At 41.2% G+C, this 5896-nt stretch overlaps 1 long non-coding RNA gene across 1 annotated transcript; it reads right to left on the reverse strand.

Moving 5' to 3' along the window:
- Positions 1-2989: 2989 nt before the first annotated feature.
- On the reverse strand, positions 2990-4897 carry LOC119175459 (uncharacterized). The gene is made up of 3 exons (XR_012887876.1): positions 4599-4897; positions 3628-3767; positions 2990-3203 (listed from the first exon to the last, which is right to left on the reverse strand). It is a non-coding gene; the product is annotated as an uncharacterized LOC119175459 (long non-coding RNA).
- Between the last annotated feature and the right edge of the window lie 999 nt (positions 4898-5896).

A 5896-nucleotide genomic window follows, 5' to 3' on the forward strand; every position in this document is an offset into this window, starting at 1 on the left:
TCGGTCTTGTGCTTTCTGTTGCCACGTTATACCTGCAAAATTTTAAATCTAATGAGACAACGCAACTTTCTCCCTTTCGTACGTTTGCCTTTTCTGAGAATCCATTCAGCTACACCTAATGATCAGCGGCTATCCTGCCTACGCCCTAAGTGCCCGGCCCTTGTCCATTTCTCCTTGTCGAATTCAACTATGATATTCTTAACCCCGGTTTGTCCCCTGATCCACTCTGCTGTCTTTTTATCTTTGACTTTGCACCAATCATTTTCTTTTTCATCGCTTGCTGCGTTGTCCTCCACCTAGGCTGAACCCTTTTTGTAAGCCTCCAGGTTTTTCTGCTCCGTAGGTAAGTACCTTCAAGATGCAGCTGTTATACACCTCCCTCTTGAGGGATAGTGGTAGATTACCATTCATGATTTGAGAATGCTTGCCGAATGTGATCCACTCCATCCTTATTTTTCTAGTTATTTCACTGTCATGGTTCGGCTCCACGGTTACTACCTGTCCTAATAGACGTAATCCTTTGCGATTTCCAGTGCCTCTGCCCCTACCGCAAAGGGCTGTTTTCTGCCGAGTTTGTTGCACATTACTTTAGTTTTGTGCATATTAATTTTAAGACCTAGTTTTCTGTTTTCCGTGTCTAGTTCTACAATCATGAGCTGTATTTCGTCCGCTGAGTTACTCATCTAGGCGATGTCATCAGCGAATGCCAGGTTACTAAGATACTCTCCATTAACTCTTATTCTTAACTCTTCCTAATCTATAGGGTCCTGAAAACGTCGTTTAAACACGCGGTGAATAGCATTAGAGATATCGTGTTTCCCTGCCTTACACCCTTCTTTATTGGGATTCTGTCGCTTTCTTTATGGAGAGGCATGGTGGCTGTGAATCTGCTGTAGATTTCTTCCAGTATGCTTATTTAGGGTTCCTCGATGCCCTGATTCCGTAGTGCCCGCATTACTGCTGATTTCTCGACTGAATCAAACGCCTTCTCGTAATCTACACTCTTAATCTGGTTTCACTTAGGTTCGAGCTAGTAAGTGGAACATTTTTGCAAAAAAAGTTCCATTTAGTTAAGTGGAGAGGCGTCCCAGGTAACGCTTCGAGTATGAAGAACAGTGTTCCACTTATTGGTCACTGGGTTGTGTACATTGCAGCGTTCCACTTGTTCGGTACCTAGAAAATTCATGCATCCTAGGGAATTTATGCACACCATGATTATCGTCACCCATATTTCTGGCATAAGTAAACAGGTTTGATATGAGGCAAGTAAGCGTTCAACTTTCTCATATATTTGCTGCATAACTGAACGGACGAATTGGGGGTTATTTTTCAGCATTATATGATAACATGAAATAAATTGTTTTACAGAATCGCTGCGCAGATATGTCATCGTGGAACACGCCGGTATTTATGCTTCATCAAAACATGCTTGCCAATGCTTTTTTTTTTTAGTAGTAGTATTTTTATTTACAGTAAGCCGGATACAGAGCTCACTGCAGGGGCAAAGGGCTAAAGGCGAACAGCCTGACAAAGGCCCTTGTCCCTCCGCAGTCCGTGACAGTGCAAAGCTTAGACATCAGCACTGACAAACAATATATATATTCAATACATTGGTTTCAACCAACCTGAAATTGTAAACACAAAATTCAAACATAAATAGCGTAAGAAGTTTACATAACACATTTTAAGAATTAGAGGTCACTCTCGTTAAAATTCACAACTAAGCAATATCAATGAAACAACTCAAAAACATACACAAAATGCATGCGGATACAATGAATTATGCTGTATACACTCGTATAATTGACATAGAAGTTTATGAACAATTTAAGCATTTGCAGAGGCATGAGACTCCATTACGTAGTTTCGATAGTGTAGACCGGTGGTTATGAATAAGTTCTTTATTTGTTTCTAGAAAGTCGCACCACTAGCCCTAAAGTTCAATTGATCTGCAAGGGTATTTAAAACCTGTGGTACCTGGTAAGCAATACTTTGTTTTCCATATTGTGTTCTTGTTCTAGGAGCTCGTTGACATATTGTACTGAATAATAACAACTCCGTTATCAGTTCAGGAATACGACAAAATATATAAGAAATGCAATGTTCAGTTGTCCTACTTAAGTGTCATATCGGCTCAGTTATGCCAGATATCTGTTACGGTAACCATAGTAGGTATACAAGCATGCGTCGACATAACCAAAATGTAAGCCACTCATATATTCATCAAACTTTAATTGGTAATTTAGAATATTTAGGTTAATCTGTAAACAACCGCGCTATCAAAAAGGGCCAAATAGCACCAATCAATAACCTGCAAAACTGTGAAAATAACTGTAGTAAAGCTACAGCATTTGCATTTGCCTGTTCGTGCTTTTAATTTGATTTAGATGCATGCCCTTATTATCCTACATCATACAAAACCTCAACCCTACAATGCAAGTGGGAAGATAGAACTGCTACAGCTGTTGCTATTGCTTTGTGTGTGCATGATCTGAAGGCAAAATGCTACTCACAGAAAAACAATAATGCTCAGAAAACCGCCTGCCATCTCGGCTCTCAGTAAAACAAAGAACACAAATATTTTCAACAATTTATTTCACAGAACACTTTCTCGCACATGGTTACGTGAATACAAGTGCAGTTTATGTAGATAATACAAGGCCATCCTAAACAACACACAAAAAATAAGTCATAGTGCATAGCAATGCGGAATGAAATTTGTGTACCAACAAGATCAATACATTGGGAATAAACTGAAGATCTAGAATCAGTAACAAGTAAAACAGGTATTCACATGCAGTATTAGGTTTGATCAGTTATTAATCTCGCTCACGTGCGAAGTGTCAATTGTTAACTCAGAAAAACATGTGCAAGAAAGAGAAATTGTCGCTTTAGGTAAGCGGTTTGTCAAGATGATACTATTAGTACAGTTGTAGTGATGCCACCTGGATGCTATCCCTTTACAAACTTAGAAAAACTACGGAATTAGTGTCGCGAAACGTCAGTGCTGACGTAGCTACTTGACCTGTGGAGCTCATTGTAGTAGTAGTAGTTGGTTCTGTTGCCGGAGCTTAGGTCGATAACTGTGTTCCTACGGGGTTCACTTGGCAGTTTAAGGAGCCTTCGCCTCAGTCTTTTGACGCCAGAAGACTTGTTTGCATGGGTGACATCAAGATCTGGCAATTCTGGACAACATTCTGTATCTTCGAAAAATGAAAAAAGAAACGTTTCAACAATTAGGTGTTAACAATTAGGTGTTAAAACAGCAAAGCGAGAATGACCTTACCTTAATATAATGTAATTTCATTCTAAAATGCACTTACTTATGCAAGCTTGTGGGACTGTTTAAAACATTTGAATTACATTTGTGGCAGTTTTAGTGCCTTTGCAGCTCCAATTAGCTGGAACGTAGTAGAACCCATAATATATGTTTAAATGCACATGCAGATTAAGACATTCCGTACCCCCCCTACACACACGTGCACATGCACGCGCCTCACTCTCACCCACCTACACACACACACACACACATGAACGCACATGCAGACACACGCACTCAAATTGATGTAAAGCTATACAACATTTTCGAAGTAGAAAATTAAATTAGAATCATGCCTTTCCCTTTACCTTAGAAAAATCAAATGGGACGTTTTCGACGTGCGTAGAGAAACGGCCAGTAAAGAGCCTTTTTTCTGTGGTAAGGTCACGCTGTGGTCCATTATTGATGTGTCCAATAACAAGCGGGTCGTCAATCTCGAAGCCCGTCACTGGAAAAAAAAATTGAGAACTCTAGTCAGTACCATCACGGCTTGTTCATTATTAGGTTAACAGTACAGAAGCAGCACATATTCGCATAAGAAGGCTCAGTATTTGACATATAAAATCTAATGGTGTCGAAAGCGGCGCGATATAAAAGTGATTTATAAGATAAATTAGTGGCGAATGTTGTTTGAAGAACACGGCACTGCGCACAACAAAAATACCCCACAACGCACCAAACACCACTTTGAACACCACCCTGTTGGCACAGACGTTAAAATACGGAAACACAAGATGACACCACTTTGAACACCACTCTGTTATCACAAACGTAAAAAAACGGAAACATAAGGTGACTTCGCGTGGGGCAAACTGCAAACTAGTTCGTCGTAAACTGCGAGCCAGTCGTGCAAAGAACGTTTTTGAAAGGTCATCGTAAATTATCCTAACACACTCACGTGGGCCATACGAGCAAGCAAGCATTAATATTCCCATAAAATTCAGTGTTTTACACAACAAACCTCAGTGAACAAAGCCTATAGTTAAACACATCAAACTGAAACAGTGCAATTTTTGGGGCGAGCATTTGATCACGTCCTTGATTTCCTGGCAGAATTTACATATCAGCTCTACCAGACACACTAACTATGCTGCTGACTGACGCTTACGTATTCATCTTGCTAGTTCATGCACGCCCAAACTTTCTTCATTTGGTTGCGGTCGCATAAGCATTCAAGCTACAGAACAAAGGCAGAACTCAAAGAAAGCGATAAAAATGGCCCAAGGACTGCCTCCACCGTACCGCTAATGCATAAGCAGTATAAATGCTCGTCACTCACCTCTGGGAAGCGACCGCAGAATCAATAGTTCGAGGCTTCGAAAGCAAACTTGTTAACAATGGTCCCACGGCCTCCAGAACCATCGAGAAACACGAACAAGCTTCGGAAAAGCACGCACGTTCACGAGGAAAGAAAATGGCGCACGCTGCAGCCTGTGAGCCTATGCAGCACTTGTCAACTGCGTAACCACCGCAACGATCGCCAGTGAAGAGAGTGTTGGTACGAGTGCACGAACGTGCATTCGTCTGCTTGCAGAAAAATCTGCCGAGAGACGTGGAGGTCGGCAGCCGTTGTTTCGTAACGCTAGCCCCGCGTTGAGCATGCTTTCTTCCGCTTCACATTTCGAAATCAAAGAGGAGATTCATTGGAAGGACCTCTCCCCGACGCGCCTAAGCCGTATAACTGGTTCTTTATGCTATCTCAAACATGTGATGCAGATATGGCGTCGCTTTGCCACCGTAAGTGGAACAATAATAAAAGCACGCCATTTGGTAACTGGAACAAAACGCTGGGCTCGAAAGCATATATCAGGTTCCACTTAAGTAAACAAAAACTAAAGAAAAAAAAAACAGCTGCTGTTCCAGATCACCCTCGCCAAACCACTCTGATCCACATAACAGCTCCGCTTGTTCCAGTTAACGACTGCTTTATCTGGAACTTACGTGGAACAAGATTAAGAGTGTATGAAAGCTATGTATAGGGTTTGGTTGCATTCAGCGCATTTCTCTATCCCTAACTGATAGTAACAATGTAGTCTATTGTGGAGTAGCTTGTATACGAAATCCTGCTTGGTCTTTTGGGTGATTGAACACTAATGTCGCCATAATTCTATTAACCATTATTTTGTAAAAGGTTTGCAGCGAACGTACAGTAAGCTGATTGGCCTGTAATTTTTCAAGTCCTTGACGTCTCCTTTTTGTATTGATTAAGATGATGTTGCGTTCTTCCAAGATTCTTGTACCCTTCCTGTCAAGAGACAGTTCGTATATAAGGAGGCCAGTTTTATTATCGCAATTTCTGCACCATCTTTCAGTAGGTCCATTGTTATCTTAGCCTCTGCAGCAGTTTCGCCTCTTTGCATTCCTTTTAGGGCTTTCCTTACTTCCCCTGTCGTTACTGGTAGGATTTCGAATGTCTCTGGGCTATAATTGCTTCTTACGATGCATGATGGTTGTTTCAGTTTCTGTACAGCTCTCTGTAGAACTCATCCGCCACATCGACTGCCCTATCCATATTGGTTATGATATTGCCTTCCTTGTCCCATAATGCATAAACCTAATTTTTGCCTATGCACAAAT

The sequence above is a fragment of the Rhipicephalus microplus genome, chromosome X (assembly GCF_043290135.1).
Source record: "Rhipicephalus microplus isolate Deutch F79 chromosome X, USDA_Rmic, whole genome shotgun sequence".
NCBI classification, from domain to species: Eukaryota; Metazoa; Arthropoda; class Arachnida; order Ixodida; family Ixodidae; genus Rhipicephalus; species Rhipicephalus microplus.